The 11,118-nt window shown below is 39.6% G+C and overlaps 1 protein-coding gene across 1 annotated transcript in view; it reads left to right on the top strand.

The window, feature by feature from the left end:
- Positions 1–11,118, top strand: part of LOC107040375 (paired box protein Pax-6) — a 91,866-nt gene that overhangs the window by 27,729 nt on the left and 53,019 nt on the right. The window lies entirely within an intron of this gene.

Here is an 11,118-nt window from a genome sequence, read left to right as displayed (position 1 = left end):
AGAGAGAGAGAGAGAGAGAGAGAGAGAGAGAGAGAGAGAGAGAGAGAGAGAAGTAAAAAATGAATAGGTCAGTATTCATCGAGCTGCATCTGCTCGAGCTCATTTACGTTCGACAGCGCCACCTTCACGATCCTTCCAGAGTGCCGAGAACGAGCTTGCTGCACAGAAAATTCTTAATTTTCCAGAGTCACCTTCATATTTTCGCTCGATAACTTCTCTAATGGAAAAATGATTAGAAACAGTTACCCTTTATTCACCGGAAATTCATAGATTCGTCCAATTTCAGAAGATTTTGGAGAAAATGATAATGTTTATGCTATTTTCAGTTTGCGACGTTTCGCTAATTATTTTAGCTTCATTACGCTCTGGGGAAAGACATACAAAGAAACGAAAATAATAATCAGTCAATGATTAATTTTTTTTGTTCGGAATTATAATTTGCGAAACGTCACAGACAGACATGAAAACAATTAATGGAAAAAACCTAGCGCATTCTGTACGAAATTTCATTGAATTTCCATTGTAATTCTATGAGGATTCTCTCAGAGTTTTTTTTTATTAGGATTCTCTCAGGGTTCATTCATAATTCTGTTGAAAAATTCTATTTGTTTTTTTGCGCCAGTTCAATAGAAGATTATACAACTCTACTGTGTCATTTTGTTAAGGGATATGTGATAGGAAAAAATCAATAGATTTTTATTCCTCCCATAGAAATTCGTCGGCTTAAAATTTCCACGTATTGTTCACTGTATTTTTGTTAATTTCTCATAGTAAAATCTAAGGAAAAACCGTGGAAACATCATGCCTGAGCATTTTCATACAAAAAATCTAAGAATCTTTAGAATAAGCTATATAGAAAGCTCAACAGCTAGAGGATTTCCTCTATGAATAAATATCTATTTAGAAACGCAGGGCCAAGTTGCATAATTTTCAACAGAACCCGCGCAGAAACCAAGTGAAATTTTACAGTAGAATTTTAATAGAACTTTAATAGAATTTCTTAGAGAAAGCGCTAGGTTTTTCTATTGAATTGTTTCATACGTGGAATGACATGAGATCAATTCATTTTCTTTAAATTCCCTAGAATGTTTTTGAATATTCAACAATGATGGAGATTAATTAGGACATCAATTAATTCATGAAATAACCATCAGCTCACCTTTCATGCACGCAAATGAGAACGTGCCACTAAAATTTTTCTTAGCGACTCCATTTACCTTACGACCTAACCCAGATTAGTGCTGTTGCACAGCCTTCTTGAACAGATCTCCCATGATTGCATTGACACTCTTGTCACATTCTTTCGTTCCCTGCGCAGACGTCTTCATCACTCTTTTCTGGACAGATGCAATGTAGAAAAAATTGCGAATTCGTAATAACGAAATTCCCTGAAATTTCCGATCACATTTTTTAACAGTGTTTTTCAACAATATTTTCCGACAAAAATGACTTTTGATATTTTCTTGGTTGAACAAATGCTTTAGAGATCAATCGAAAAAAAAAACTAGTGGATTGGGCTGTTGGTCGCTCGCTGCGCTCGCTCCCATTGCGGGTGGGTTGGTAGCGGATGTATGCATGTGGGTCTGACCCGTCGGACGGGTCGCACCAACAACTTCCCGATATTATTATTCCTCCCATTTTGACTAAAAGAATCCTTTTCAACTCTCAATACTCTGTTTATTTGTTCATGAGAAACCCTTGTTTTTAATTACATGATATTCATAACTATACTCACATCATTACATTGCCAGGGAGGAAAGCATCGATTTCCGCACTGCTCGTAAAGTCATACTCAAGCGACATTTTGGTAAACACAGTTCTCACTTGATAATTTTATCAAAGCACACGCCGGTTCGACACAGTCGGTGTACATGCCGGAAGTAGACGCAAAAACTTGGTCAATCAAAGGATGTCGCGTTCATGAGAAGTGTTCTCGCATTTTCATGAGACGAAGCACACCACTGATCTCAGCATTTGTTTTCATATAATATTTCTCTTAACTCGAAATACGATAAGATTTCTAGTATTGAGAGTTAATATTAACATCGGAGTGATATAAATAATGAGAAATTTGGAGAAACAACACACTTTCTTAGCAACTAACTTCAGATGAGTTAGTGACCAATTGAGGCGCCAGTCGATAACGATGTATTCCAATTGGAATTTTTTTATTTCTCATTTCTTGATAGAAAAACGGCAATTTTTGGAAGGAATCGAAGAGAAATATGAAATTTTGTTCATTATAATCGTTCTATATGTAATTTTCATGAGAACATCGTTAACCAAAATTTTGACCAGGTACATACCTAGTAACACACACACACACACACACATACACAGACAGACATTTTGTTTAAAATTGTCTAGGAACATCGAAAAGACCTTGAAACATGGAGATTTGATGAAAAATCGATTTTTGATTTTCGGGGCCATTACAATAACTTCCCTGCCGGGAAGTTAAAAACATGTTGAGCCCTCTCCAACTGTCCCTGAATTAAACACTCCATAAAACAATCAAATTATTTCGATAACGAGAGGTTTTAGAAAAAAATGTCTGCAGACCTTTTCTGTGACTGCGGGAAATTCCTACAAAAAAAAATTTTCATATTTTTCCACAAAACCACTTAAAAAAGGTCTGAATTAGATTCTTTACTTTGAACCATTAGGAAACATTTTAAGAATCTGAAAAAAATAGGAAGGCTACTTTTAGAGGAAGATTGATAAAACAATTGAAAAATAAAAATTTTTTAAGATTGCGACCATTTTTTATAAAGAATAAGTCTGTGCAAAATATAATTTAAATGGGACTCAATACCCACGATTTTTTTTCAAAATTTTCTCATGGAATTTAACTGACAAATTTGATGATTGAAAATGGTTGAATCTATAGTGTGGTCTGTACCAAACTGTAAAAAGCATTTGAATATCCTTAAGGTAAACTGCCTTTTAACTTTGAATAACTCCTCACCAAATATCAAATATGTAATTATCTCGATAACGAATGATTTTAAAATTAAAAAAAAATCAAATCTCATAGAGTTGTGATTTTCATGGTATCAGCATTGAATTCGATTGAGGGGGGGGGGAGAGAATCAAGAAAATTCAATGGAAAACTCAATCCACTTCAATTCTCTATAAGAACATGACTGTGTAGTATCGAATCATGTTGAATTATATTGATCTTCAATTAATTGAAAATTCAAAAATATTTCCACCTGTATTTTTCTGATTTTTAGCAATTTATATGCAGAAATTGAACTCAAATTCACCATTTCCGTTGATTTTTCAATGACATTTTGAATTTTCAATAACGAAATTCTCTGAAATTTCAGATACATTTTTAACAGTTTTTTTCAATAACATTTCCCGACAAAAATGACTTTTGATATTCTCTTGGTGAAACGAATTCTCTAAAAATCAATCGAAAAAAAAAAACAAATAAATGCTGTCCCCGCTCCAACTGTCCCTCAATAACACACGCCACAAAACAATCAAATTATTTCGATAACGACTGGTTTTAGGGAAAAATGTCTTCAGATCTTTTATGTGACTGCGGGAAATCCCTACAAAAAAAAATTTCATATTTTTCCACAAAACCATTTGCTCCAGAGATAAATCGACAATGCCCAAAGCATGAGAAACCTCCCTTCAAGTTTCTTTGGATTAAACCCTTCATAAAATGATCTAATTATTTCGATAACGAGTGGTTTTAGGGGAAAATATTTTAAAATATTTGTTGGGGCTTATTAAATTTTCTATTGGGATGTTCACCAAAATTTTCGTCACGAAACGACTCGTTTCGTAACAGAATTAACAATCCTAAGAAAAAAAGACAATCTGCCTTAAACTTCAAATAAATCCTCCACAAATGAAAATGAATACACGTGCAGTGGCGTTGTATATTGGCACTCTGAGTTTTTTCGTTCTACGTTGGTGCGAAATAGCTGCCTTAGATTTGTATTTTTCTCACAAATAAACTAGGTCAGTAAAGACACCGATTTATCGCGTAATTCCGATCGAAAATGCCTATTATTCAGTAATTAAGAGGTTACGTACGGAAAGGACATACGTTCACGTGTTTCTATCCCCTCTATGAGACTGGCGACATGGGCTACCCCCTCTCACAACCCTCGGGCGACATTCTATCCCCTCCCCAAATCCGTTATACATACACTGCTGCTCACTGAAGAATGATCCTCGGCACTCAACCCGAAGTACCCCCACCATTGCAGTGGTATATAGGCCGCCACATGCTCCTTTCTTCCAGGGTAATGACTTCATCCCCTCTCTGCAGGGGTTTCTTCAGGATTATAGCTCCAAGGTCATCCTTGGGGATTTCAATGCCGATCAGCTGTCCATGAGTAACCCTGATGCGGCTCTGGTGCGTTCGCTCTGCTCCGATTTTTCTCTAAGCCTTGTGCCGTATGGTGCCACTCATCATACTCATGGCTCAGACTCCTGGCTTGATCTGTGCCTGATTGATCATGATGACACGCTTCTGTCCTACTGGAAGACAGAGGCCCCCTTTGTGGATGGTCACGATCTTATCACTGCAACAATACAGGCTATCCTGCCTCGCTCATCTGTGAGTAGGGACTTCACTTACAGGGATTTTGCTGCTCTGGATCTTGATGTGCTATTGTCGCAGCTTGCCGGGAGCGACTGGTCGGTGTTCGATGGCCTGTCGTCTCCAGACAAAATGACTGCATGTCTGGGCGGTAATCTTGGGGTCGCCATGCACGCTGCTGTCCCGCTCAAGACGGTGAGGAAGTCCTCGAAGCGCAAGCCGTGGTTTACTGATGGGATCGTTGCTCTTATAGCGAAGAGAGATCGCCTGTACCGTGTGTACAAACGTACTCACTCTCGTCAGGCACTCTTAACCTATCGCACGGCTCGTGATCGTGCTCATCGTGAGGTTGAGGCGGCACGTCAACTTTTCTTCCAGCGAAGGCTGGAGCCTCTCTCTGACCCTTCACTGATCTGGAAGGAGCTCAGAAGGCTTGGTGTGGTGACTGGGAATGACTCAACACCCGATTTCGATCCTGATGTCTTGAATCGTTGCTTTGCTGGAGTGTCCTTTGACGAGACGGAGCCTTCGCTGGATGGGTTCTTGGACTCGGCTGAGCTAGGGGCTATCCCTCCTACCGTGGGTTTCTCCTTCAGGCCAGTCACTGCTGATGAGGTACAGAAGGCTGTTTAGCACTTCTTTACCGAAGCTAAAGGGACTAATGGTTCCCAGGTCGGTGGTTGTGGCTGCCCTGCCAATTCTAACACCTTATCTAGTGATGCTCTTTAACATCTGTTTCGCTCGGTCCTGCTTTCCCTCTGAATGGAGGAGGTCCCTTATTGTTGCGCTTGGCAAGGTGAAAAACCCTGTGTCACCTAATGACTTCAGGCCGATTGCCTTGCTCTGTTTCCTCTCCAAGGTGCTGAAGAAACTTGCTTCCCAGCAAATCTCCGGCTTCCTTGCTGAGCGCTTTATTCTGGACTCCCTTCAGACGGGTTTTCATCCATTCAATGGGACGCAGACGGCGCTATTGAAACTGACAGACGACATTAGGACGGGTATCGATAGACGGCAGCTGACGATGCTGCTGTTATTCGATTTCAGCAAGGCGTTCGATTCTGTTTGTCATGTATTGCTGCTGCGGAAGCTGTTAGGCTACGGCTTCTCAGCTTCTTCACTGAGGTGGCTTGCATCATATCTGGGTGGTCGTTCGCAGGCTACACTAGGCGGGGCGAGTGGCTGTTCATCCTTCTGTCATCTGAACAGGGGAGTTCCACAGGGATCTGTTCTAGGTCCTCTGCTATTTCTCCTGTTCATTAATGATGTTGGTGTAAACTTAGGGCTTGGAGTTCGGCATCTGATATATGCTGATGATCTCCAGATTTACCTGACCTTTCCAGGTGAGGAGTTAGAGGATGCCATTCGCCGCATGAGCAATGCTGCTAACCGTGTGACAGACTGGGCTAATGCAAATCGGCTGAAGCTGAATGTGGCGAAGACGAAAGCCATCATTTTTGGCTCTAATGTCTTCGTTAACGATGTCTATTCCTTGCCCGGTTTGTCTGTCAACGTTGGTGGCTCTGCAATTCCGTTTGATACTTCCGTGAGCAGCCTGGGAGTGGTTCTGGATAACAAGCTCTCTTGGAAGGGACATGCGGCGCATGTGACGCAGAAGGTTCACTCTGTCATGTACCGCCTTCGATTCTTTAGAACCAGTAGCACTCTGGGTCTGCGTAAACACCTCATTCAGGCTTTGGCTTTCCCCCTGATCGACTACTGCCGTCTCGTGTATAATGGTTTGTCTGGTGTACTTGCTACTGTGATTCAGCGTCTTATCAATATGACGGTTAAATACATCTANTGCTTTGCTGGAGTGTCCTTTGACGAGACGGAGCCTTCGCTGGATGGGTTCTTGGACTCGGCTGAGCTAGGGGCTATCCCTCCTACCGTGGGTTTCTCCTTCAGGCCAGTCACTGCTGATGAGGTACAGAAGGCTGTTTAGCACTTCTTTACCGAAGCTAAAGGGACTAATGGTTCCCAGGTCGGTGGTTGTGGCTGCCCTGCCAATTCTAACACCTTATCTAGTGATGCTCTTTAACATCTGTTTCGCTCGGTCCTGCTTTCCCTCTGAATGGAGGAGGTCCCTTATTGTTGCGCTTGGCAAGGTGAAAAACCCTGTGTCACCTAATGACTTCAGGCCGATTGCCTTGCTCTGTTTCCTCTCCAAGGTGCTGAAGAAACTTGCTTCCCAGCAAATCTCCGGCTTCCTTGCTGAGCGCTTTATTCTGGACTCCCTTCAGACGGGTTTTCANTCTTCCTTCCACGTGTCTGCGGCTTATTTATGGAACTCAATTCCCTCTGCAGTGCGGGACCTTCCCACACTGTCGTCTTCCCGATTAGCTGTGCGGAATTATCTGAGGGACAACTCTTAATGCCTTTCCTACCATTTGCTCTCCTCTTATCACTTTCCCTTCCCCTGCTGCCCCAGTCTTCCTATCCCTTCTTATTCCTACACTCTTCCCTCTGTCATCGTTACCTTTTCGCACTTGCTATTCACCCGTTTGTTTAGGACCTGCCGAAGCTTGCTTTTTCCGTTGCATATTGCTCCTTCTCATCTTACTCTGCTTTTTATGCATCAATTATTATTAGCATGTATTGTTTACTCTGTGATTTCACTGCGATTTACTGTATACCAGCTAGTGTGGTTCTGCCACCATAATTGTGTACAACATAATGTACAGCAATAAAATCAATCAATCAATCAATCAACCATCCCATTAGTATGATCGAACAAACTCGAAGATCATTCTCTGGAAATCTGCGCATGTAACCAAATAGAGCTCTGAAGGATCAGTGGTAGAACCCCCGACGAAAGAGTTATTCTTAAATAGGCAAAAAACAGGAAAATAAAAACTCTAAGTTTCAATTAGAAGAATTTTGGAGAAACTGCAATTTTTTGGAACAGAAGAAACAGCAGAAAAGAGGTGGGGGGACACATGGAGTGATGAAAATTTTGTGTTCCCCGACTTTTTCTGTTTCTTCTGTTCCAAAAAATTGCAGTTTGTTTATAATTCTTCTAATTTCAATTTTGACTTTTTTCTTTTTTGTTTATTAACTATTCAAGGATAACTTTTTCATTCGGGGTTTCAATTTCCAGTTTTTCAGCTTTCTAGTTTTTCTGTTCGTTGGATTTTCAGTTTTGAAATCAGTCAATTGACAACTTTTTCGTCAGGGGTTTGTTATTTTCAATTCTTGAGTCTTCGGTTTTTTACTCTTTTTAAAATGAATCAATTCTTCGATTACTCTCAAGGTCATTATCGTCATTTTGAATCTTTCGCGCGCGGAATACTATGAACGATATTTCAGTATGGTCTATTTCCATAGACTATTCCAATAGTCTATTTCCATTTTTGATCGCTAGGAAAGTCGGACTTGATCTATTTCAGTCGCACAAATCATTCATTTTCATGCATTTTTTAAAACAACGGGGTAATTAGTCAAGAAACGGGGTCCGCAGTATGAATCCTTGAAGTGTTTCCTTCATTCCAAATCCAAAGAATGATTTTTTACACTGGTTTTTTATATAATTTCATCGGAATGCAGGAGTTTGAGGAGGGTTTCCTCCTGCCAAAAGCATATACCTCTCCCTCTGGATCTTCGTCAGGGATAAAAATGATGTTGTGGTTTATAAATTTTCATTTAATAAAGCAATAATTTTAGGATGTAGAGTTGAAAAAACGGTTTTTGCAGCTAGAGAAATTATTGACCACTGTTGAGACAATTTATTCAACTGTACATTTCTCCTATTTTACTTCTATATTCATTACAATTCATCTTTTCTTCATTATTCTCCTGTATTGAATTACATAACAAAATATAACAGAGGCTACTGAATTATAAAATTTGGATTATTCTCACACTTGTTGAAAAATGAATTTAATCATGCAGCAAAGAGATTGCATAATTTCGGTTCTCAACACTGACCAACATACATTTTTGTTTGAATAAAATTGCATAAAATCAACAACCTTGGACTTACCTAGCTATCACAGATTGGCCCAAGCTCGGTTAAACCCCCCAGTTCAAGCTCGAAATACTAAGCTTGGACCATGATTGTTACAACCTTGCCAATACAGCTTGAACTTTCTTAAAATCGGTAGACTTGGACTTACTTAGCTATAACATATTGGGTCGAGCTCGGTTAAAGCCCCTAAGTTCAAGCTCGAAATACCAAGCTTCGGCCATGATTGGTACAACCTTGCCAATACAGCTTGAACCTTCTTAAAATCGGTAACCTTGGACTTACCTAGAAATAACATATTGAGCCAAGCTTGGTAAAGCCCCTAAGTTCAAGCTCGAACTACCAAGCTTGAACCATGATTGGTACAACCTTGCCAATACAGCTTGAACTTTCTTTAAATCGGCAACCTTGGACTTACCTAATTATAACATATTGGGCCGAGCTTGGTTAAAGCCCCTAAGTTCAAGCTCGAAATACCAAGCTTGGACCATGATTGGCACAACCTTGCCAGTACAGCTTGAACTTTCGAAATGTCGGCAACCTTGGACTTACCTAGCTATAACATATTGGGCCAAGCTTGGTTGAAGCCTATCAGTTCAAGCTCGGAAACCCAAGCTTGAACCATGATTGGAACTACCTTGGTACCCAAGCTTCAATTCACAGGGGATCACCAAGCTTGGTTTTACCTAAGTATTAAGACAGGTTCAAGCGTGGTTAAAGCTAGGAATTCTAAGGCTTGGTATCCTAGATTGAACCAAGCTTGACCCCATTTTTCAAGCTGGGAATCCCGCACCTGTGCTGGAGCCCCTGCGGGACCTAAAACGTATCCAAGTGAGAGCAACCCGTCCGTGGGAGAGGTTGAGTGCGCACGTGGAAGTAATTCCAAGGGTCCGAGAGGTAATCAAACCCCAAAGTTATAACGACCTACGGTCAGCGTGAAAACGCAAAGTTCAATAATTTTTATAAAATATTTGGAATATTTTTCACGTTGACAAATAATCAGGATGCATTTTGTTTTTGATTTTACATCGGAGGATATTTTTTTCATTGCGATTTGATATTTCCGATTGAAGATAGCGGCATGAGATATTTTTATTAAAAAAACAAATTATTACTGGAAAAATGATTTTGTTTCACAATTCACTTCTTGAATGTTTGAGCTATCATATACAAAATTTGGAAATTTTTTTGAAAAAAATTGCGGTTCTGGGACGCGTTTAAAGTTCCTCTATTCTCGCGGCACACGGAAAACGTAGGTTTTTTCATCTTCCAATCATGATTACGCGGGTACTATTGCATGAAAAAAACTGAAACTCCGTATTGGATGAAGGTAATAGTCACTGTAGAGAATGAAATTGGTCCCATACCCATGCGATTTTTTTTCTCAAAGATACAAAACCCCAAATTTCGTGGACTACACTTCTGAAATGGATAGTAGGTATGGTGCGCAACGTTTACATACTGAAACTGGAGGGAGTATTCACCTGGTCAGTGATAATTATTATGCCAAGTCGCGTAAAAGAGGATACAGCATAGAAGGTTCTAGAAATTTTTGGAAATTTCCCGAAGTCTCCGAAATTTCTAGAACCTTCTGGAGAATTTCCTGAACCTTCTATAGAATGACTAAAACTTTCTCCCCTATGCTCGCGTTCTTTACGTCCATGGCATCAAAAAATTGAGGAAAACCTTGTTCTTGTTCCAAAAAATTACGTTATTGCTAATTCATACTTCTTAGTCCAACTTTCGAACCTCTTCTATTTTTCTACATTTATTTCAATATTTTAGCTGTAGGCACCTCCTCGCCTCCCCCCTCTCCGGGACCAAAAAGTTGTGGAAAAACGTTCTTTTGGTCGAAAAAATACGTCATTGCAAAATCGTCCCCTGTAGGACGTCTTCCGATCACCCAATAATCTCTTCTATTTTCCAAAATTTATTGAAAATTTCGATAACACCATTTTCTGTATTAGTGTAGCAAATGTTCAAGTACTCCTTCAGAAATTTTTATGTATTGTAGAATTTTTCAATGATGCATATTTTTTATGACTATTGAGATTTTGTGCCTCAATTGTGGGACTGTAACCAAATTTTTCTCAGAGTTTCACTTAAAAAATTCTAATATTTTTCTCGCCGTGTGTGTGATGCACTATTGTAACTTACAACTTACAATCGCGTCAAAAACTTGATTAGATGGTATACATCAGTAAGAAATGTCCCTGATTTCGCGAGAGGTTCAATCATTTTTCCTGAGATATTTCCGTAGATTTTTATGGGAATTTTCCGCTTTGCAGTGTAGTTTGAGAATATGACATTCCTAATGGAAACATTTAGTCGGTTCCTGATCTGAGTGATTCAGATTTTGTCGTAACGGAGTAAGCTTATTATTCAAAGACAAAAAATATATTATAGAAACAGTATTATGAAAATAACGTGCAAACCATGTGTACAACGTGCAACCATAGAATAATCTATATTTTAGACAGCACTTTTTTGCTGAAGCCTCCGAAATACCATTTTTCTTTGGAATTAGAATGGAATATTCACCTTATGCTTTACAGTTTTCTTCCGATTTTTTGGAGGATTTAATCCTGCA

The sequence above is a fragment of the Diachasma alloeum genome, unplaced genomic scaffold (genome assembly GCF_001412515.2).
Source record: "Diachasma alloeum isolate Michigan unplaced genomic scaffold, Dall2.0 Dall_scaffold_00328, whole genome shotgun sequence".
NCBI classification, from domain to species: domain Eukaryota; kingdom Metazoa; phylum Arthropoda; class Insecta; order Hymenoptera; family Braconidae; genus Diachasma; species Diachasma alloeum.
The sequence above is the reverse complement of the archived record's forward strand: the minus strand, read 5'-3'. Positions and strand labels throughout refer to the sequence as shown.